This window comes from Lagenorhynchus albirostris, chromosome 10 (assembly GCF_949774975.1).
Source record: "Lagenorhynchus albirostris chromosome 10, mLagAlb1.1, whole genome shotgun sequence".
Classification (NCBI taxonomy): Eukaryota; Metazoa; Chordata; class Mammalia; order Artiodactyla; family Delphinidae; genus Lagenorhynchus; species Lagenorhynchus albirostris.
The window spans coordinates 86194573-86218217 of NC_083104.1; the positions used below are offsets into that span (position 1 = coordinate 86194573).

General features: G+C 36.1%; 1 long non-coding RNA gene across 1 annotated transcript in view; it reads right to left on the reverse strand.

Annotated features, from left to right (window-relative positions):
• Positions 1 to 1830: 1830 nt before the first annotated feature.
• The window catches only part of LOC132528219 (uncharacterized), a 78349-nt gene continuing 56534 nt past the window's right edge, over positions 1831 to 23645 (reverse strand). The window contains exon 3 of the long non-coding RNA XR_009543133.1: positions 1831 to 1967. This is a non-coding gene — a long non-coding RNA (uncharacterized LOC132528219). The remainder of the gene's footprint in view (positions 1968 to 23645) is intronic.

Consider the following 23645-nt stretch of genomic DNA (forward strand, 5'->3'; position numbering starts at 1 on the left):
GGGGACACAAGGAGGCGACTGTTCTGAGGAAGAATATCTGGGTCCCATCAGGGACTCTGGAAACTAATTCTGGTTCTAGATACATCAGGCCTGGAGGCTACGGAGGCACTTATCGCATGTTTACACCTGCCATGGCTCTTTATTCCAGGCAAACATAATGATTTTAGCAGGGCTGGCTGTGGATGAAGGAGGCCATGCCAGGGTAAGAAAGAAAAGAAAAAAAAGACATGGCGCCAGTCCAGAGAAGAAACGTTTCCGCACAAGAAATAAAAATTGACAGCATGTGCTTTTCATTAGGCTCTCCCTTCCTCCCTTCCTCCCTTCCTCCCTGGCTCTCCACTTGCTGGATCACTGACCAGGTACAGGAAATACTGTGTTAATTCTAAACCTCACACTTCTCACATCATTTGGGACTGATTTAGGTTTTATGTAAAACCTAGCTCAAACCTTCCTAACAAAACAAAATAATTATTTTTGAAGTTGACTAAATACCTAATTCTGTGCATCTAAAAGCTTCTGAAGTTAACAAATATTAAGCTACTTGGAATCAGCTGATAATTTTTTTAAAAGTTACATTTCACTTACATACAAAAAATAAATTCCATACGTGTTAAGACATTAAATACAGAAAAAAACAATAAAACAGCAGGGGAAAATGGAGATTGATACTTAATTTGGGGGAGGAAAAAATCCTTTGTAATATGAAAGTGAAAGGGTAGACCAATTGGCAAATATTGGTAGATAATAACTACATAATTGTAAATATCATAAATCATCTCAATATCTTTCTCCAAACTAGGAAATATTTGCTCGTATCTGAAGAAAAAAATAATCGATCCCTTCAATATATAAAGAACTGGTCCAAGGTGAAAAACAGGAAATGCATGAGAAGAAATACTAATGGCCTCTAAACACACACACACACACACATTCTCCTAACATGTAATTAAAGAAACAAACTAGAAGTAAAAAGTATATCATTTCTTAAAGTGGCAAAGATATTTCCTAAATTTCAGTAGGGTTGGGCAGAGTGGTAAAGGAACACTTCTGATGGGTACCATTGGTATTATTCTATGGAAAACAATTTGATCCTATCATGGAGGTCATTACAAATGTGTACATTTACTCAGGTATGAGCACAAAATTTTTTGTAGCAGGACTTCACCAAGGCATTGTTTATATATAGAAAATTTATACCAGATGCTGATGGTCAGAGATTTTCTATTAAACATTGGTCAGAAATCCATATGGAATATTTAATTATTAAGATCATTTCTTAACACAGGTTTTGATGGAATAAAATCATGCTCAAATTCTGAAATTAAAAAATCAGAATAAAAACATAATTTTACACCAATTTTTTAAAAGAAGAAAAATATGAAAAATAAAATTGCACAAACCTTGCAGGGAAATAGAATAGTACTGTGTGTTAGTAATGATGACATTATAGATTACTCCTTTGATGTTAGACATACTTATTGGTTTATCCCTTCCTTATTTACATACACACTTGGGTTTTTTGTCACTCAGAGTCTTTGGCACCATGATGTCCAGTGCACCAATGTGTCCAGGAGCCACAGGTGGTCACTGAGCATTGTAACGGTGACTAGTCAGAAGGAGATGTGCTGTGACTTAAAAATATATGCCAATTCCAAAGACAAAGCATAAAAAATGCAAAGTATCTCTTTCATAAAAGTAAATATTGACAATATTAAAATAACATTTTTCTTTACATGGCAGGTTAAATAAAATATATGATTACAATGAACTTCATCCACTTCTTATTTCTTCTTTCCATCTAGCCAGCTGAAAATGTACAGTGACTGGTGTGGCTTGCATTATAATTCTAGTTGACAGCACTGTTAGAGAATTTGATGATGTTTTCTGCTCACCTGCCACCTCTATCCTATACCATCTCCAACATGTTGGCATTCAAAGTAGCTTTCGCCTAAGGGCAGGCTCTGCAGCTAAGTAGATAGACACAGGGTGTTGGACAGGCAAGGGTTTTAAAATTACTTTTGAGAAGTTGTCCCCCCCCCACCTCAGTATTAGGAAACGTCATTTCATGGAGTTGCTCAAGTAGAAAATCCTGGAACAGAAGCATCACTCTGAATTTACCTCCACAGCGATTCATGACTTTATGAATTTTTACTTTTTAATATCTAACTTGTCTGATGCTGGGCAAGTCATATGCCTCTGGAACTCAGAGTTTTGGGGTTTTTTTTTCCTATCTCTAAAAAGAATTTTAAAAACTCTTCATTTGTAAAACAAAACAATGAAATTCACATAGTTGCTGTGAAAACTAAATGAGCAAATGAATGTGGATGCTTAAAAAAAGAGTGATTAGCATACAGTTAAAAAAATTATCTTGTGCTACCTCTTAAATTAAATTAAATATACTGATATACGTTGGGAACAGACTGAACATATTAAATAAACTGATCAAAAATTAAGAGTAGGGCTTCCCTGGTGGCACAGTAGTTGAGAGTCCACCTGCCAATGCAGGGGACGCGGGTTTGTGCCCCGGTCTGGGAAGATTCCACATGCTGCAGAGCGGCTGGGCCCGTGAGCCATGGCCGCTGAGCCTGCGTGTCCGGAGCCCGTGCTCTGCAATGGGAGAGACCACTATAGTTGAGAGGCCCACGTAACGAGAAAAAAAAAAAAAAGTTGAGTATATTTGTGGTATCAGAGAGATAGCCTAAGAGACTTTAACAGTTGCAGGCCAAGGAATTGGACTGCCTGGTTCCGAAACCAACTCTGGATCTTAACAACTTTCATCTTGAGCAAGGTATGTGAAGTCTATGTTTCCTCTTCTGTGCGATGGGGTAATGCAACTCACAGGGGAGGTGGAAAAATGAAAACAATAAATGCACTTCAAATACTTAGGACAGTTCCTTGGACAGTTACATAGTTTAACAATTGTTAACTATTATCACCATGATGGGGAAAGTTGCCAACAAATTCCGATACCTTCAGATAAAACAAACAAAAAAATCACAAAATATTTGCAAATATCATATACTCTGTGCCAAAAGTAAAATTCTTCTTGGGGATTAATGATCCTCATAGTGTTTCTGAAGGCAGGAAGTCAGTAGCCTAGAGCAGTATTTCTCATGGGTTACATTGTGCAGATAAATGCTCGGGGACCTTGTTAGAATGCAGACTCTGATTCAGTAAGTCTGGGTGGAGTCTGATTGAGATTCTGCATATTTAAATCAGCTCCCATGTGATGCTGAGGCTGCCTGTTTTCCCACTGCATTCAGAGTACCAGGGGCTAAAGCAATATTATCTGCTTTGACAGCAAGAGTAATTGAGGTGCAAGATCACAGAACCAATATCAACATAAGTGTATGAAAAAACAATCCTTTTTGTTTTTTACATAGACTATGAGCATAGGCATAGATTAGTTTCTTTCTCCTTTAATTGAATTCATCTCATTAAGTTTGACAGGGGTCAGGCAACATCCCCTTTATAGAGATTATGATTCTGAGCACAGACAATTTATGACAATTGCTCTGCGTTTCGTGACAAATATAAAGAATAAACAGGCCTTTCAAAATGTCCTAACACAATATTTTGAATGGTTCCTTCTGTATTGAGGTTTTAATAGATACTAGTTATTTGGTTAAGAAAATTCCTTTTTTTTTAAATACATCTTTATTGGAGTATAATTTCTTCACAATACTGTGAGCTTCTGTTGCACAGCAAAGCGAATCAGCCATATGCATACACGTCTCCATATCCCCTCCCTCTTGAGCCTCCCTCCCATCCTCCTCATTCCATCCCTTTAGGTGATCGCAAAACACTGAGCCCATCTCCTAAGCTGCTGCTTCCCATCAGCCAACTATTTTACATTCAGTAGTGTATACAGGTCGATGCTACTCTCATTTCGCTCCAGCTTCCCCCTTTCACCCCATGTCCTCAAGTCCATTTTCTATGTCTACCTCTTTATTCCTGCCCTGCAACTAGGTTCATCAGTACCATTTTTTTTTTTAGATTCCATATATATGTGTTAGTATACAGTATTTGTCTTTCTCTGACTTACTTCACTCTGTATGACACACTCTAGGTCCATCCACCTCACTACAAATAACTCAATTTCGTTTCTTTTTATGGCTGAGTAATATTCCATTGTATATATGTGCCACATCTTCTTTATCCATTCATCTGTCAATGGACATTTAGGTTGGTTGATGTCCTGGCTATTGTAAATAGAGCTGCAGTGAACACTGTGGTGTTAGTGTGCAAGTAATTCAAATTAAAAATAAGTATTAGATAATATCAGAGGCTCTTTAAGCATCTCCTTTAATCTTTTAATATGGAGAGTATAGATTTTTCTAATGCTTAGCCTCCCTAGAATTCTTTGGAAAAACTCAACTTGTTCACAACACACATACTGCTGAATTCACCTTGCCAGTATTTTGTGTGACCGACAAAGTACTTTTTTAGTTTTGATATCAAGGTTATAAAGACCTTATAAAATTATTTGGAGGTATTTTTCTCTCTCTGGATGAATCTGTACAGGATTACTCTACTGACTGTCATCTTTCTTGTCCTTTTCCCTTCATAGGAATTTCTTCAGTGTCCTAGAATACTCCGAAGTTCACAGACTTTTGTTAAATTCTCTACTTTCAGAAAATTTGCATTCCTAATAAATTTCAGTTACTAGTATGTGTCAGGTACAGTGAAACTTCATACCAAGGGTTGGCATGATCTCATGTCAGTGAACACATATGAATGAACTTTTAGATGAATATACATTTTGTAAAGTAGTAAATTATAATCATAGAGTTTTATTTCTCATTATTGCATTGATTTTAATACCTGCATGATTGATCTCTGCCCTTGTGGATGTTACATGTCAGATCGCTTAAATATACCAGAGAAACCCTCACAGACACAGAATTGTCATATCTCAAAAGGAAAAGGGGAGATAGCGGAGGGGAAGATGGCAGAAGAGTAAGACGCGATCACCGTCCTCCCCACAGATACACAAGAAATACATCTACACGTGGAACAACTCCTACAGAACTACTGAATGCTTGCAGAACACCTCAGACCTCCCAAAAGAGCCGTGTGGATGAAAGGCTCTTGGTGCTCCAGCCAGGAGTCAGTGCTGTGCCTCTGAGGTGGGAGAGCCAACTTCAGGACACTGGTCCACAAGAGACCTCCCAGCTCCACATAATATCAAATGGCGAAAGTCTCCCAGAGATCTCCATCTCAACACCAGCACCCAGCTTCACTCAACGACCAGCAAGCTACAGTGCTGGACATCCTATGCCAAACAACTAGCAAGACAGGAACACAACCCCACCCATTAGCAGAGAGGCTGCCTAAAGTCATAACAAGTCCACAGACAACCCAAAACACACCACCAGATATGGACCTGCCCACCAGAAAGACAAGATCCAGCCTCATCCACCAGAACACAGGCACTAGTCCCCTCCACCAGGAAGCCTACACAACCCACTGAACCAACCTTAGCCACTGGGGACAGACATCAAAAACAATGGGAACTACGAACCTGCAGCCTGCAAAAAGGAAACCCCAAACACAGTAAGATAAGCAAAATGAGAAGACAGAAAAACACACAGCAGATGAAGGAGCAAGATAAAAACCCACCAGACCTAATAAATGAAGAGGAAATAGGTAGTCTACCTAAAAAAGATTTCAGAATAATGACAGTAAAGATGATCCAAAATCTTGGAAATAGAATACACAAAATGCAAGAAACATTTAACAAGGTCCTAGAAGAACTAAAGATGAAACAAACAATGATGAACAACACAATAAATGAAATTAAAAGTACTCTAGATGGGATCAATAGCAGAATAACTGAGGCAGAAGAACGGATAAGTGACCTGGAGGATAAAATAGTGGAAATAACTACTGCAGAGCAGAATAAAGAAAAAAGAATGAAAAGAACTGAGGACAGTCTCAGAGACCTCTGGGACAACATTAAACGCACCAACATTTGAATTTTAGGGGTTCCAGAAGAAGAAGAGAAAAAGAAAGGGACTGAGAAAATATTTGAAGAGGTTATAGTTGAAAACTTCCCTAATATGGGAAAGGAAATAGTTAATCAAGTCCAGGAAGCACAGAGAGTCCCATATAGGATAAATCCAAGGAGAAACACGCCAAGACACATATTAAACTATCAAAAATTAAATACAAAGAAAGCATATTAAAAGCAGCAAGGGAAAAACAACAAATAACACACAAGGGAATCCCCATAAGGTTAACAGCTGATCTCTCAGCAGAAACTCTGCAAGCCAGAAGGGAGTGGCACGACATATTTAAAGTGATGAAGGAGAAAAACCTGCAACCAAGATTACTCTACCCAGCAAGGATCTCATTCAGATTTGATGGAGAAATTAAAACCTTTACAGACAAGCAAAAGCTGAGAGAGTTCAGCACCACCAAACCAGCTTTACAACAAATGCTAAAGGAACTTCTCTAGGCAAGAAACACAAGAGAAGGAAAAGACCTACAATAACGAACCCAAAACAATTAAGAAAATGGGAATAGGAACATACGTATCGATAATTACCTTAAATGTAAATGGACTAAATGCTCCCACCAAAAGACGCAGATGGCTGAATGGATACAAAAACAAGACCCATATATTTGCTGTCTACAAGAGACCCACTTCAGACCTAGAGACACATACAGACTGAAAGTGAGGGGATGGAAAAAGATATTCCATGCAAATGGAAACCAAAAGAAAGCTGGAGTAGCAATTCTCATATCAGACAAAATAGACTTTAAAATAAAGACTATCAGAAGAGACAAAGAAGGACACTACATAATGATCAAGGGATCGATCCAAGAAGAAGATAGAACAATTGTAAATATGTATGCACCCAACATAGGTGCATCTCAATACATAAGGCAAATACTAACAGCCATAAAAGGGGAAATCGACAGTAACACATACATAGTAGGGGACTCTAACACCCCACTTTCACCAATGGACAGATCATCCAAAATGAAAATAAATAAGGAAACACAAGCTTTAAATGATATTTTAAACAAGATGGACTTAATTGATATTTATAGGCCACTCCATCCAAAAACAACAGAATACACATTTTTCTCAAGTGCTCATGGAACATTCGCCAGGAGAGATCATATCTTGGGTCACAAATCAAGTCTTGGTAAATTTAAGAAAATTTAAATTGTATCAAGTATCTTTTCCGACCATATGCCATGAGACTAGATATCAATTACAGGAAAAGATCTGTAAAATATACAAACACATGGAGGCTAAACAATACACTACTTAATAATGAAGTGATCACTGAAGAAATCAAAGAGGAAATCAAAAAATACCTAGAAACAAATGACAATGGAGACACGAAGACCCAAAACCTATGGGATGCAGCAAAAGCAGTTCTAAGAGGGAAGTTTACAGCAATACAATCCTAACTCAAGAAACAAGAAAAATCTCAAATAAATGATCTAACTTTACACCTAAAGGAACTAGAGAAAGAAGAACAAACAAAACTCAAAGTAAGCAGAAGGAAATAAATAATAAAGATCAGAGCAGAAATAAATGAAACAGAAGCAAAGAAAACAATAGCAAAGATCAATAAAACTAAAAGCTGGTTCTTTGAGAAGATAAATTGATAAACCATTAGCCAGACTCATCAAGAAAAAAAGGGAGAAGACTCAAATCAATAGAATTAGAAATGAAAAAGGAGAAGTAACAACTGACACTGCAGAAATACAAAAGATCATGAGAGATTACTACAAGCAACTCTATGCCAATAAAATGGACAATCTGGAAGAAATGGACAAATTCTTAGAAATGCACAACCTGCCAAGACTGAATCAGGAAGAAATAGAAAAGAAAATATAAACAAACCAATCACAAGCACTGAAATTGAAACTGTGATTAAAAATCTTCCAACAAACAAAAGCCCAGGACCAGATGGCTTCACAGGCGAATTCTATCAAACATTTAGAGAAGAGTTAACACCTATCCTTCTCAAGCTCTTCCAAAATATAGCAGAGGGAGGAACACTCCCAAACTCATTCTACGAGGCCACCATCCCATTGATACCAAAACCAGACAAGGATGTCACAAAGAAATAAAACTAGATGCAAAAATCCTCAACAAAATACTAGCAAACAGAATCCAACAGCACATTAAATGGATCACACACCATGATCAAGTGGGGTTTATCCCAGGAATGCAAGGATTCTTCAATATACGCAAATCTATCAATGTGATAAACCATATTAACAAACTGAAGGAGAAAAACCACATGATCATCTCAATAGATGCAGAGAAAGCTTTCGACAAAATTCAACACCCATTTATGATAAAAACCCTGCAGAAAGTAGGCACAGAGGGAACTTTCCTCAACATAATAAAGGCCATATATGACAAACCCACAGCCAACATCATCCTCAGTAGTGAAAAACTGAATCCATTTCCACTAAGATCAGGAACAAGACAAGGTTGCCCACTCTCACCACTCTTATTCAATATAGTTTTGGAAGTTTTAGCCACAGCAATCAGAGAAGAAAAGGAAATAAAAGGAATCCAAATCGGAAAAGAAGAAGTAAAGCTGTCACTGTTTGCAGATGACATGATACTATACATAGAGAATGCTAAAGATGCTACCAGAAAACTACTAGAGCTAATCAATGAATTTGGTAAAGTGGCAGGATACAAAATTAATGCCCAGAAATCTCTGGCATTCGTATACACTAATGATGAAAAATCTGAAAGTGAAATCAAGAAAACACTCCCATTTACCATTGCAACAAAAAGAATAAAATATCTAGGAATAAACCTACCTAAGGAGACAAAAGACCTGCATGCAGAAAATTATAAGACACTGATGAAAGAAATTAAAGATGATACAAATAGATGGAGAGATATACCATGTTCTTGGACTGGAAGAATCAACATTGGGAAAATGACTCTACTACCGAAAGCCATCTACAGATTCAATGTAATCATTATCCAACTACCACTGGCATTTTTCACAGAACTAGAACAAAAAATTTCACAATTTGTATGGAAACACAAAAGACCCCGAATAGCCAAAGCAATCTTGAGAACGAAAAATGGAGCTGGAGGAATCTGGCTCCCTGACTTCAAACTATACTACAAAGCTACAGTAATCAAGACAGTATGGTACTGGCACAAAAACAGAAAGATCAGTGGAACAGGATAGAAAGCCCAGAGATAAACCCACACACATATGGTCACCTTATCTTTGATAAAGGAGGCAGGAATGTACACTGGAGAAAGGACAGCCTCTTCAATAAGTGATGCTGGGAAAACTGGACAGCTACATGTAAAAAGTATGAGATTAGATCACTCCCTAACACCATACACAAAAATAAGCTCAAAATGGATTAAAGACCTAAATGTAAGGCCAGAAACTATCAAACTCTTAGAGGAAAACGTAGGCAGAACACTCTATGACATAAACCACAGCAAGATCCTTTTTGACCCACCTCCTAGAGAAATGGAAATAAAAACAAAAATAAACAATGAAACTTCAAAGCTTTTGCTGCTTTTGCACAGCAAAGGAAACCATAAACAAGATCAAAGGACAACCCTCAGAATGGGAGTAAATACTTGCAAATGAAGCAACTGACAAAGGATTAATCTCCAAAATTTCCAAGCAGCTCATGCAGCTCAATAACAAAAAAGCAAACAACCCAATCCAAAACTGGGCAGAAGACCTAAATAAACATTTCTCCAAAGAAGATATACAGACTGCCAACAAACACATGAAAGAATGCTCAACATCATTAATCATTAGGGAAATGCAAATCAAAACTACAATGAGATATCATCTCACACCAGTCAGAATGGCCATCATCAAAAAATCTACGAACAATAAATGCTGGAGAGGGTGTGGAGAAAAGGGAACAGTCCTGCACTGCTGGTGGGAATGTGAATTGGTTCAGCCAGTATGGAGAACAGTATGGAGGTTCCTTAAAAAACTACAAACAGAACTACCATATGACCCAGCAATCCCACTACTGGGCATATACCCTGAGAAAACCATAATTCAAAAAGAGTCATGTACCAAAATGTTCACTGCAGCTCTATTTACAATAGCCTGGAGATGGAAACAACCTAAGTGCCCATCATCGGATGAATGGATAAAGAAGATGTGGCACAAATATACAATGGAATATTACTCAGCCATAAAAAGAAACGAAATTGAGCTATCTGTAATGAGGTGGATAGACCTAGAGTCTGTCATACAGAGTGAAGTAAGTCAGAAAGAGTAAGACACATACTGTATGCTAACACATATATATGGAATTTAGGGGAAAAAAAATGTCATGAAGAACCTAGGGGTAAGACAGGAATAAAGACACAGACCTACTGGAGAACGGACTAGAGGATATGGGGAGGGGGAAGGGTGAGCTGTGACAAAGCGAGAGAGGCATGAACATATATACACTACCAAACGTAAGTTAGATAGCTAGCAGGAAGCAGCCGCATAGCACAGGGATATCAGCTCGGTGCTTTGTGACCGCCTGGAGGGGTGGGATAGGGAGGGTGGGAGGGAGGGAGACACAAGAGGGAAGAGATATGGTAATATATGTATAACTGATTCACTTTGTTATAAAGCAGAAACTAACACACCATTGTAAAGCAATTATACCCCAATAAAGATGTTTTTAAAAAAATACTTATTGTGGTGGTGATCATTTATAGTATCTACAAATATCTAATTATGTTGTACACCTGAAAGTATAATGCTCTGTCAATTATACCTCAATAATAAATAAATACTTTAAAAATTAAACAATTCAGAAAAACATACCACTTTCAAAGGAAAATGGTGAAGAATGGCATTGGCCTGGTTGCTGAAAACAATAGAGACGCCTTCAAAAAAAAAAAGATATGGGAAGTCAGCTGCTGAAGGGAGAAATATCCCAGGATTCTCGGCTCCTGGACCTTTTATAACACTTATATTTGCCATTATTTATGAAATTGGCCATGTTCTACAGACTTGATGCTCATTAACAATCTTATTTAATCCTCACAATAACCCTGAAAGAAATGATTGTCATTCTCATCCTACAACCTGAACTTCTGAACAGTAATTTCCTAGGATCAGGTAATGTACGAATGAAGGAGTCAGGTTTCCACCTCAGGTCTGGCTGACACCAAAATTCAGATACATTGCAAGGTGGCATTCTTGCCCTTATAATTTTAGTTTCCAATTCAGTGCAGACAGCAGTTCAGGATTCTCCCAGAAGCCCAGGAATCTCTATCTTGTCCCAGATTCTGGAGAAAAGGATCATAAACTAGAATTTTTCATCAAGTCTCTTAATTCTTCATATCCATCTGCGCAGCCTCACAGTTCATCTTATAATCATTGTTTCTTGATCACTTTAAACCCACAAACAAACAAGTGAATAGATTGCTTAAAATCAGGTCAGTTTGCTCATTCACTAATTCAAGTTCATGTTTGTTCATTTCGCACACATTTCTATCTAACAAATTCTCCATGTTTAAATCCTACAGTCTTCCCTCCTTTATCATACTTAAAATGTTGAAAGCTGAAAAACACATTTCTCTGAAATGAATAACAGCTACATATGAAATGACAAAAGAAGTCGCGTTAGAGAACTAAAATAATTTCAACATGTAAAACTCATTTAGAATATATGCTTGATCAAAATGAAAAAAGGTATTGGTTCTACCAAGAAAAATGGCTTTAAACACCACAAATATTTAACCTGCCTTCTCAGTATTGTGTTTTCTAATTTCAAAAGCCACTGCATTTGTATTCCAGCTAATTTCCATACTATAAATGTCAGTCAACATAGGCAGATTATGCCTAAGAATGATTTAAAAAGAATCTTAAGAGTAAAAGTCATGTCCATATTTTCATTATGCATCTGAGCCTCTGGATTGTAAATATTCCCTCTGAGCTAATATTTTAGAATTCAAGGTCATATACAGAAGATTTTTTTCCTTGCTAATTAGAAAATAGATTACTCCACTTGAAATTGTGTAGGTGGAAATTCTTCCCTGAGGAATTTATCTCTTTCAGATGTGTTTGATCATGTTCAATATTTTTTTAACTATATTATATTTGCTTTTCCCCTCTCACCTACCAAATACGATGCATAGAATGTTTAAGGATTTGACTTATTATTCTGACATTAGTAATAAAGTTATAGTAAAAAGAATGTACTAGAAGTCTTTCACCTGCATACAATTTTGCTTATTAGATTTGCTTGTTATTTCACTTGTCAAATTTCACAACATCTAATGTTCCCTCTGTATATTTATAAAATACTTTACTGCAGATGAGCCTAATCGCTATGTAAATTAGGTAATTATTTGGTGAATATTAACGTTCTTTTCCATACAAAATAATACATATATTTTGAATCTTCTTTCCTTGCTTTTGGGAGGATATAGCAATTAAAATAGTTATTGAACCCTTATTTGCATGCAAATGAGGCAAGCACAGTAGCATATCAGGATGTGCAAAAGTATATTTAATTTTCAATTTCAAACGTATCTCTTATTATTTAGACTACATCGTTGTCAATGCAGTTTTCTTCTGGTATGTTAGAATCATGTATCATAAAAAGCTTTTCTGGTAACTACTTGCTAGCATACATGGGCCTTTAATCTTTCTGGATTCTCCTATGGCAAGACAAAATAAATCTCCTTTAAAAGAGAGGAAAAAATCAACATGTTGCTGAATTATATGAACAATAGATGGCATACAATAGATATTTAATATTATATTGAATGGATGGTTTGAAAGGTAACTTAAAGTAATAATAAAGTAAGTATAAAGTAATTATAAAGAAATATGCTGATGTTTCTCCTACAAAATAATCATAAAAATATTGTTGAACATAGAACTGTATCTGAAAGAAAATAATAGCTATGTTCCTGGGTAAATTGTGAGACCATCAAATAAGCTAAGACTTTTCTGGTAAAAATGAAAACTGATGTTACTGATATGTCTAAAAAATATACATGATATAGAGACAATAAATAACTGTTTAGATTCCAAATGTTATAACTGCATAGGAATGAAGGTAACTCTTGATAGTTAAAGAAAACAGTTATGACAGGAAATAAAAGTAGTACAATAGTAAATGAGTGATGATTTGAGAAATGTTATACCCCAAGGTATAGTGAATATAAATATATTCAAGATGGGTATAATTTTTAGATCTAACTTTCCATAATTAGCTACTAAGGGAAAGTTTCGGGTGTGTCCTTCAGTCTTTAAGGCTGATGGCGTGAACACACCCACACACATTCTGTAGCCGTAAATCAAACATCAAAATCTGGCTATTGAAGTTCATTGTCTGGATTTAGTGCAATATTCTTTAGATTCTTAGACTGAGACAAGAGAGTAAGTGTTAATAAAAAATAAAAATATGTTTCAAACTATAATTTTTTTTGGAAATTGGGTGTGTGTTATGATTAACTCTCAATTGTAATGACAATTACTAAAAAGGATAAGAAATTATTTCCAATAATCAGTCATAGACGTGTCCTCTGTTTTGTGTCAAACTAAACATCTTATTCATTCATTCATTCTTTTACCTCTTACATCATTCTCTGGTCCTCTTCTGTGAATGGAATGCTTTTCTCTGACTTAGCTACTCTGGTCCTCCATATAACCTTATTTCAGCACCCTTTCTTAATTTCTGTGGCCAATCAAAGCCTGATTGATACCCCGCCTGTTCAACTTAAATGTGTCTGTCTTTCCACCAGCTTCTGGAAGGCAGGGTTAAATCCAAGCTCTGACTCTTTTTGCTCACTTTTTTGTAACCAGAGCCTGGCATACAGTCAGTGTTGATTGAATTAACTGCTGAATTTCAGTTTAAATCAATTGAAATCAGTTATGTTTAAGTTTGGTTCAAGAGATTAATAGTTGTGTGATCCTAGCTAAGTCATATAACTACTTAATGTCTGTTTATTGCTTTGCAAATGATTATGAGGGGCAACAAAAATGCACAACTGAGAATAATATGGAGATGTTATTTTAATCCCGCAGTAGTAATGCACAATGTAAAGGTTGTTATGAAAGTTATCAAATGCAACTTACTTATTTTCGGTTGGTCTGTTTGTTACATATTTTCCTTCTTTTTGCTGCAGTGAATTTGAAATAGAGCCAATACTGTGCTTTTAGCTCTGCATAACTGCAGAATGTTCGAAATGGTCGTTAACATCAATGCAACCATACTTATTTCTTTCATGTATATAAGACTGTTTCACAGAAAAGATTCAACAAATTGATACTACTAGTGTGCTGGTACAAACAAAAAGTTTCATCTCCTAGAAGGGATATTCCCAACAGCTCACTCTATAAAACCACAGTTGATGGTCTAATTATTGTGGAAGGACCATGGGCTTGTTAGACAAGTGCAAGGACAGCAGGGGATGCCTTGAAGCAGGATTCCCAAATTGAGAACCTGGAGAAGGACTGGTCTGTGCAAGAAAATAAAGTCTACGAAAGTTGGAGGTAATGAAAATCTTCAAGACTGTTGTTGGGTCTATCCCCAAAACTTCAGTTTTTCAGTTATAAAATATGTTTGGAAAGTTTAGAGACAAGAAAGAAAGAGCTAACCTGGGGCAAACTGAAAGAATAGGGATGAAAAAGGAATGTTCTCTGAAACAACAAATGATAGCAGAAAATACCATATAGGAATGGAAATGATTTGGCCTGAATTGTGTCCCCTTCAAAATCCATATGTTGAAGCCCTAACCCCCAGTGTGACTGCACTTGGAGATAAGACCTTTAATGACATAATTCAGGTTAAATGAGATCATAAGGATGGAGCTCTAATCCAATAGGATTGATATCCTTATAAGAAAAGGAAGAGACAGCAGGACTATGACACACAGATGAAAGGCCATGTGAGGACACAGCAAGAAGGCAGCCGTCTAAAAGCCAGGAAGAGAGGCTTCACCAGAAACCAACCCTGCCAACATCTTGATCTTGAACTTGTATCCTCCAGAACTTTGAGAAAATATATTTCTCTTGTTTAAACCACCCAGTCCCTGGTATTTTGTTATGGCAGCTGAAACAGACTAATATAGAAAAATACAATTTAAATTTTCTAAGTTTAAAAATGAAGAATTCGTGTTTCTGGATAATGCACTAAGAATAACAACTTATTGTCGGGTGAAGGTAAGTAAATGAGGTAATACATTTCAAACCATTTTATATAACAGTAGAAAGAAAGAAAATATTGGCATGCAAGAGGTTTATCAATTTTTTTTCTCAAAATATTGAGCAGAGATTTTTTTGCTGTTTTTCTATAGTCTTCCCTGATCTAACATACAGCTCAGTCTTTTCACAAAGTTTTTAGAGCCCCAGGATGCACTAAGTTGGTAATCAACAGATCTCACGTCCCGTTTAGGCTTATGACAGAGTCAGAGAGATCGCGGTCATATCATTTACCTTCTTGGGTCTCAGTTTCCTCATTTTGAAAGAAGTGGGATTAGATTAACATTACTAACGTGTGAATGAATTTTATATCCACCCGACAACAAAAATAATCTATAATATAGTATATTTGAGGGAGGGTGGGCCATGCAACGTTGAATAGAATTCTCTATTGCAGAACTTCTCAAAGTATTTAAACGCTAATGTAGTTTACAAACCTCTAAGAAGAGGATACAGGATGCAGTATTGCTCAGTGTTCTTTTCTCAGACAACACTGGAAAGTGCTAAGATCTGTCCCAGGTCTCAGATTGTAAGGTCCTTTGACCATGGTTAGGTTCACATAAAAAGCCTCCTCGCGGTTCTTTAGCTGCTCACTCTCTAAGAAAGAGGAAAAATGAAGGATCTTTTAGGAGGCTGACACCCCAGAAAATATATTTTAAGAGGATACAAGTATGCTGTACACCCCAGGGAATGTGTGATTTAAGGAAGAGTTGGTGGAGGATTTGAGATGTAGCCCCTAACTCCAGACGCTACTCTTTCCAATATCAAGAACTTTTCTGTGAGCCACGAGAAACGTCCCTATTTCAATTTATTAATTTTAACATTTCTTCTTTATAAGTATATAATGTGCTATTTCTTTTTATTCTGCTATTGTTGTTCTTTAGCATGGAATAATATATTCAGATAGACAATGAAACGGACTCCAAAATTATTTGGAAGGAAATGCAAGAAACAGTGGGCAAGTGACAGTTTATGAATAGGACTTCATCAGACAGCTGTGGTACAGCCACAGTCCCCAAGCACCATGAACAATGTTCTACTGGAGGAATGATTACTGGCTTGCATCACTATTCTCATCCTGGAGGTATAATGTACAACAGTCAAGTGCTTCCTTAGGATTGATGCTGAGCAATATAATATAGCTCACTTCATTTAATCTACATTAAACGGTGCACAATTTACTAGGTTTTCTTATACTTTCTTTTCTTAGCCTTAGTAGAAATCACCTCAGATGGACTCATTGACCGTCGATCATAAATCAGCCCTTTATTGGTGAAGAGGTGAGGTGGGTTAACAATGGATTTACTTGTAAATTGAGAAGAGATAAATCTTTGCTCCCTCAAGGGTAGCAGTGTATTTATAGGTTGGAAGGCAGTACCACTTTCCAAAAAGCGCTTTATTGGAAGGTAAAGTCTTCAAGACCTTCGTTGTTTATGATCTCTGAAGCTTGTGTATCTGCAGAATTGTGGTAAAATACACTAATAAAGTAAAGTAGGATGTTGCTTTATATTTGCGTGTGTTACCACTTGAAGTACTTGTACAGGTAGAATAGAGGCTCCATAAAATAAACTCATAAGCTGAAACTTAATTCTTTGGGGAAATCTGCCACTTTTATTTACAGGTCTATAAGCCTAGCAGATAAAAATAACTAAGAGAAAATATTGCAAATATACTTCATATCACTCTGCAATCAAAGTCCCTGTATGATCTGTAAGCATTTCCATCCCATAAACTGTCTGGCAATCATTGCTGACTTGAATGAGTGAAATTACCTCTTTGTTGCAATAATCTAAATCTACTTAGAGGATAAGAGAAACATGGGATAGGCTGAGTCTTTAAGCTGGTTTATGATTATATTATGACACACTGAAATGTTCTTTTTGACCACAAAATGACAGAATTATTTTAGAAATTTGCAATATAGAAAGCAAATAAATTTGGGATATCAAATAATGATAGATATTTCAGAGCAATATTAAAGTCCACATTACATTAAAAAAAATAACATGGAGAGTTTCTTCTAACAAGAATCAAGCACTTTATACATTTTGAAAGAACTGACTAAATCAGTTTTGGACATTCTGATCTATTTCCATTACATCTAAGTTAGCTTTTTGGATATCCTAAGGTATTTCTATTCTACCATAATGCATACAAACAAAAACAACTTTGGTAGAATATCAAGAATTTGAATATTAACTGATCATTAAATATGTAATATGTTCTGCACAAATACACTACACTGAGTCATTTATTCACATACTAATGAGATGAGCTGTGATATCAGGTGGAAGATTGACAACATGCTCCATGCTGGCAACTCTCTAGAGGGTCTACTTGACATCTCAAACTTATCATTTAGAGCTGACTTCCTGATGTACATACACTCTTGGTTACCTACTCCACCCACAGACTTCCCATCTCAGCTGATGGCAGTTCCATCTTTCTAGTTGTTCAGGCCAAATACCTTGAAGTTACTCTTGACTTTGCTTTTTCCCTCACACACATATTCGATGTGTGTCAGCAAATTCTGTTTCACTTTTAAAACAGGATCATAATGTGCTGCCCCCTTGGTTCAGCCACTGTCATCTCTTACCTTAACTAGCATGGCTTTCTTCTTGGACTCTTTGCCCTCCTCCCTCACCCACAGATAGAGTAACGCTTTCAACGCAACAGATGAAGTGATCTTTATAAAGCCTAAGTCAGCTCGTGTCTCTCCTCTGCTTAAGTTACCCTGGTGACCCCCCATGTCACTCAGAAGAAGCAGCCAGTGAACTATCACTTCTTTATCCCTCCAACCTCATCACCTACTACTCTTCCCTGATCCCTCTGATCCAGTCACTCTGGTGTTCTTGTTCTAGGTCATGTACTTTCTGGCATTTTGCACTAGGTTTTCCCTTTTCCCTCAAATATCTAAATCCCTCAATCTTTGCTCAACTGTTACCTTCTTAATGTGGTCCATGCTGATAATCATATTTTAATTACTGTTTATCTTCATGCCAGGTTTCTCATTTATTGCTCTTTTAATCTTTGCATAATAATTACCACTTTCAAACATGTTATCCTCATTTATTTATCATTTACTTATTATGTTTACTGTTCATTAGCTTTTTCTTCTTATTAGAACGTAAGCCTCTTGAAGGCTCAGATTTCTTTTCCCCCCTCCGCAGGTTGGAGGAGCTTCACTTAAGTATTTAAAACTGCCCTTTGCATATGGTAGGGGTTCAACATATTCTTATTGAAAGATAAAATGAATACTGAAACTATTTAAATCTAAGAGCTGTGCTCCAAAAACAATTGATTTTTTTTTTGACCACTATCTTGCTATAACCAGGTTCAATCCAAAAAATGCCATATACCTCTAGAAGAAAAGTCAGAAGTTTGGATTTCTGAAGATGTTCACAAACATAGGCTCATAAAAATATTATAAAGGATCAAAAATTGATATAGTCTCATAAAGACAATGAAATCCCCAAAGGTGTACACAGATCCATGTAATGTAAAGGTGCAACCAGAAGAGAGTTCATGTCTTCTGACTCCTGGTTCTTCTGACGATTCCATCACACTGGTGAGGTAGCGTTCACAATGTGGTTGTCCGGATCTGTGTTTCTGGGAGTTTTTGTGCAGGTCTGAACCTCACAAAAAGTTGAGATTAGTTTCTAATCTACACATCTTCCTAGAGCTCGATAATAACAAATAGCATTAAACTCCACCCAAACCTTTTCAAGCCAGAAGTCCAGCTAATCCTGTTTTCTTCTTTTATCCATGTATGCTCTCCCCCCCAACCAGGAAAACATTTAAATGGTAAAAAAGTCCTATTAGTATTTTCTAAATTTTTCTTGATTGCACTCACCAATTCCACTCTCTTTGCTAGTTCTCTAATTCAGAAAAGAGGCATCTCTCTCCTAGCTTTCTGGAAAGAATACACATCCTTTTTTTCTTCCTTCCTGTTACAATAAAGGGGCCCGTGTATTTTTCCAATCCAAGGTGACTTCCTCTGTGGACAATATGGATTCCTCTCTTCCCTTCCTCTCAAGTACATTTTGCTGTGGTATATCCCTTCCTCTCTTTGGTATCCTCTTCCTTTCAACTGATCTTCCCCACTGGCTTTGAAACAGGTGTCAATCCCTTTTTTACTACAAACTAAAATAAAGTCAAATAGCCACCTTTTTCTAAACTACTTCCTTTTCCATTTACTACCGTATCTCCTTTCTGGAAAAAGTTGTTATGCACCATCTGTGTCTTCATTTTATCACTTTTTGCTCTTTTCTCAACCATCTCCAATCAGGCTTTTACCCTCATCACTTCTCCATATGGCTCCTGCTATATCATTACACAATTTATATGTCAAAAATCAAACAGATATTCTCCATTTTTTAACTTACTGGATTTTTCTTTAAAATTTTGTTAAATATTGAATAAAAAATATGTATTAATATGTATGAAAAATATTTAATAGCAATATACCCAACACAGAGTATATGAAAAACAATTCTACCATGATATTTGAGGTCCCCATTGCTTCTCTCCTTAGATGCATTATCAAAAAAAAAATTAAAGCAGATAACCTAATTTTTTTTTTTTATAAAGGCTTACTTTCACTGGTCAATTGTAAGGAATTTCTGATTTCTGGTGATTATGTTTTTCTACTAAGCAATCTTACAGTGTTCTTATTTTTAAGGTACTTGTATCAATAATATATTCATCCTGCTTTTTTTGAATTTAATAATACTTCATGTTGCAAAAGCCTCAAAATATATTTTTTTATTGACTGCTATTATGTGACTAGTATTTAAAAAAATTCATCTAGTTAACTTGCTTCAGCTGAGCTGAATGAACCTGTCCTCAGACTAGATGACAAATAAGCAGCTTCTTAATAAATGAAGGAGGTGCTGCCCTCAGGAAGACAATTCTATTCCTCCTATCTTAAAATACAGTTTTCTCTGATGAGACTAACATTCTAGCTTAATTTCATTTCAAAACCATTAACATTCTATTCTGTCTGTATGTTGCCAAACATCTGGGGTGAAAATTGGGGGAAAAAAAACTCATTCATATTTTCCCCTTGAATCCAGAAAGAAGATTAGCACTTTAAAAATAAAATTGCCAAATAAAATTCACAACATTCAACCATATATTTGGCAGGGTTTGTAGACACTGCTGCCATTGAAACAAATAGCAAGACAATGCACAAAAAATATATGTAATTCCCTGTATTAGTCAGCTTTTACTAGGTTATTCTATAGTAAAAAAATGTTATTTCTGTGGTAATAAAGACCCTGAAAATTCAATGCCGTACAACAACAATAGTTTATTTCTTGACCACAATATATATTCACCATGGGTTAGCTGAGATTCTGCTCCCAAAATTCTTCATTCTGAATACATAAGGCTCGGCCTCTACCAAGTTATGTTGGCTTCACGGAAAAAAGAAAAGAAAAAAGAAGCAGCACACAATTGCTCTTAAGACTTTTGGTAGAAAGTGATATATGTCAGGTTCATTCACATTTCACTGGCCAAAGCCAGTCTGACATCCATGTCTCAGGGAGATATATACTTCTCTCACAAGAAGGGAAAGAACGTAATGGGGAACAATAACAAAATCTGACACACATCACCCAGTGTAGAAGATTATGATTATTACTTCATGGACACAAAAAAATTTGAAGTCAGTTTTTTCCCTGGAGGCTGAATCAAAAAAGTGGGTTCAACTAGCAGTGCTGCTGGTAGTACTTAGCTCATTTTTAGCAAGTAATGTTTGTTTACTCTGTGCTGGGCACAGTGCTAGTGCATTCCATTTAGTATCAGTCCTGGTAGAATGATATTCCTATTTTTTGGTGAGGACACTGAGACTTTAAGACTTAATTTCCAAGTCAGTTGTCTATCATTTATTTTCTGTATTTTCTTAAGAGTCTGAGATTATACCGAGGCAGCCTATTTTTCTTAACCCCTCTGAAACTTAGCAGGTCATAAAGACAAAAAAATAAAGGAATTGAACAAGGTGATTTCTAAGTTATCTTTGGTTCTAAAAATCTATATTGCTGTCACACTGATAGCTTTTCAAATGAATGAATTTGGAATTTACAAGGTAAATATATCTTTGACTAATTATAAAAACACAAGCTATCTCTTCTGAATCTGCTCTGATGCCCAGAAATAAACTCAGTAGGCCCGGTGAGAAAACAGCAGTGATTTACCAAGTCTAGAGCATCTTTCATACATTTCACTCATGGGCACATTTCTAGGCAAAAAAGTGGAACTAAATAAATCTTTACGGAATAGAGTGAGAATATGAATTAATAAATGAATTCATGATGGAATGTATCCCTTTCATGTCCCAGATCTATTTCTTTAATTCAGTAGTTATTGGTAAAATAATCACTGTTTAACAACTTCATTGTTTTTTCTGGTTTTAGGAGTCTTTATTATATTCAGCCTCCTAGGCCAAACTAATACTATTCAACACCAAAATATGTTCAGAGAAGAAATGAATTATCAGATATGGGAGGTTTGCCAAATACATATATAATTACTCTTTCCTTATATCCAAATACATATATACCAATGTGCTATATATTAGTACCATAAAACACCAAAATATATTGAAGGATTAATAGCCATTAATAGCAATATCACCAAAGTAGTTATTCTTTATCATTTTCTAGCAAATAACTGAGCACTAACAGGCTGAGAAATAGGTCTGAAAAAGAGAATCTTTCAGAAAAGTTATGCCCAAATAGCTGTAATTATTGGAAAACCAAGAGTCAGGTGACAGAAATGTATAAAAGTAAATTAAAAGCTTTATCTATAAGGAAGTTCGATATAAAACATATATAAAATTTAAAGAAATATCAATATTTCTTTAATATTTCATATAAATTATATTTTATATAAATGATATATATTTACCTAATTTTTATATTTTATGTATCAAATCTGTATTACCTATATTGTATTATACATAGAAAAATATAAAATATACATAATAGGAAGAAACAAATGGAAAATGTAGTTAAAGAAATTATATTTATTTACAATAGCATCCAAGGATAACAAACATCTAGGAATCTAACAATTGTTTTGAAATGCTTCTACAGGGGCTTCCCTGGTGGCGCAGTGGTTGAGAGTCCACCTGCCGATGCAGGGGACACGGGTTCGTGCCCCGGTCTGGGAGGATCCCACATGCCGCGGAGTGGCTGGGCACATGGGCCATGGCCGCTGAGCCTGCGCGTCCGGAGCCTGTGCTCCGCAACGGGAGAGGCCACAGCAGTGAGAGGCCCAAGTAACGCAAAAAAAAAAAAAAGAAAGAAAGAAAGAAAGAAATGCTTCTACAAATAAAATAAAATATATGAAGATATATAGAGAGATAAATAATATTTAAGAAGAGGACAATATGTTTAATAGTTTGGTCCTTCTGAAAGTCAATGAAATGCAAATCAAGACCAAAATGCAATGCCATTTTATGCCAGGCCAACTGGTAAAAATTAAAAGTGTGACAATACAACCCTCAGTTAACGTAATACTCAACTGTGAAAGCTGAAAGCTTTTCTGAAGAACTGAATAGACATTTTTCCAAAGAAGACATACAGATAGCCAAAAGGCACACGAAAAGATGTTCAGTATCGCTCATCATCAGAGAAATGCAAGTCATAATCACAATGAGATACCGCATCACACCTGTCAGAATGGCTGTCATCAGAAAGTCTACAAATAACTAATGTTGGTGAGGGTGTGGGGAAAAGGGAACCTTCGTACACTGTTGGCACTAAAGTAAATTGGTGCAGCCACTGTGGAAAACAGTATGCAGGTTCCCCAAAAGACTAAAAATAGAACTATAATATGATCCAGCAATTCCACTCATGGCAACATATCCAAAGAAAACAAAAAAAACTAATTCAAAAAGGTACATGCACCCCGATGTTCAAAGCGGCACCATTTACGATAACCAAGATGTGGAAGCAACCTAAGTGTCCATTGACAAATGAATGGACAAAGAAGATGAAAAACAATGAATTTCATCCACTTATATATGCCACTGTGGTACATCTATCATATAGAATACCATTCACTAGTAAAAATGAATGGACTATTGATTGACACACACAACATCCTGGATGAATATCCAAATAATTATTTTGCATTAGAAGAGTCAATCTCAAAAAGTAATGGACAGTTTATGTACATATAATCTTTTTTTAAAAAACATTTTGTTGGAGTGTAATTGCTTTACAATGTTGTGCCAGTTTCTGCTGTATAACAAAGTGAAAAATATGTACACATATATCCCCATATCCCCTCCCTCTTGCATCTCCCTCCCACCTTCCCTATCCCACCCCTCTAGGTGGTCACAAAGCACCAAACTGATCTCCCTGTGCGAAGCTGCTGCTTCCCACTAGCTAGCTATTTTACATTTGGTAGTGTATATATGTCAGTGCTACTCTC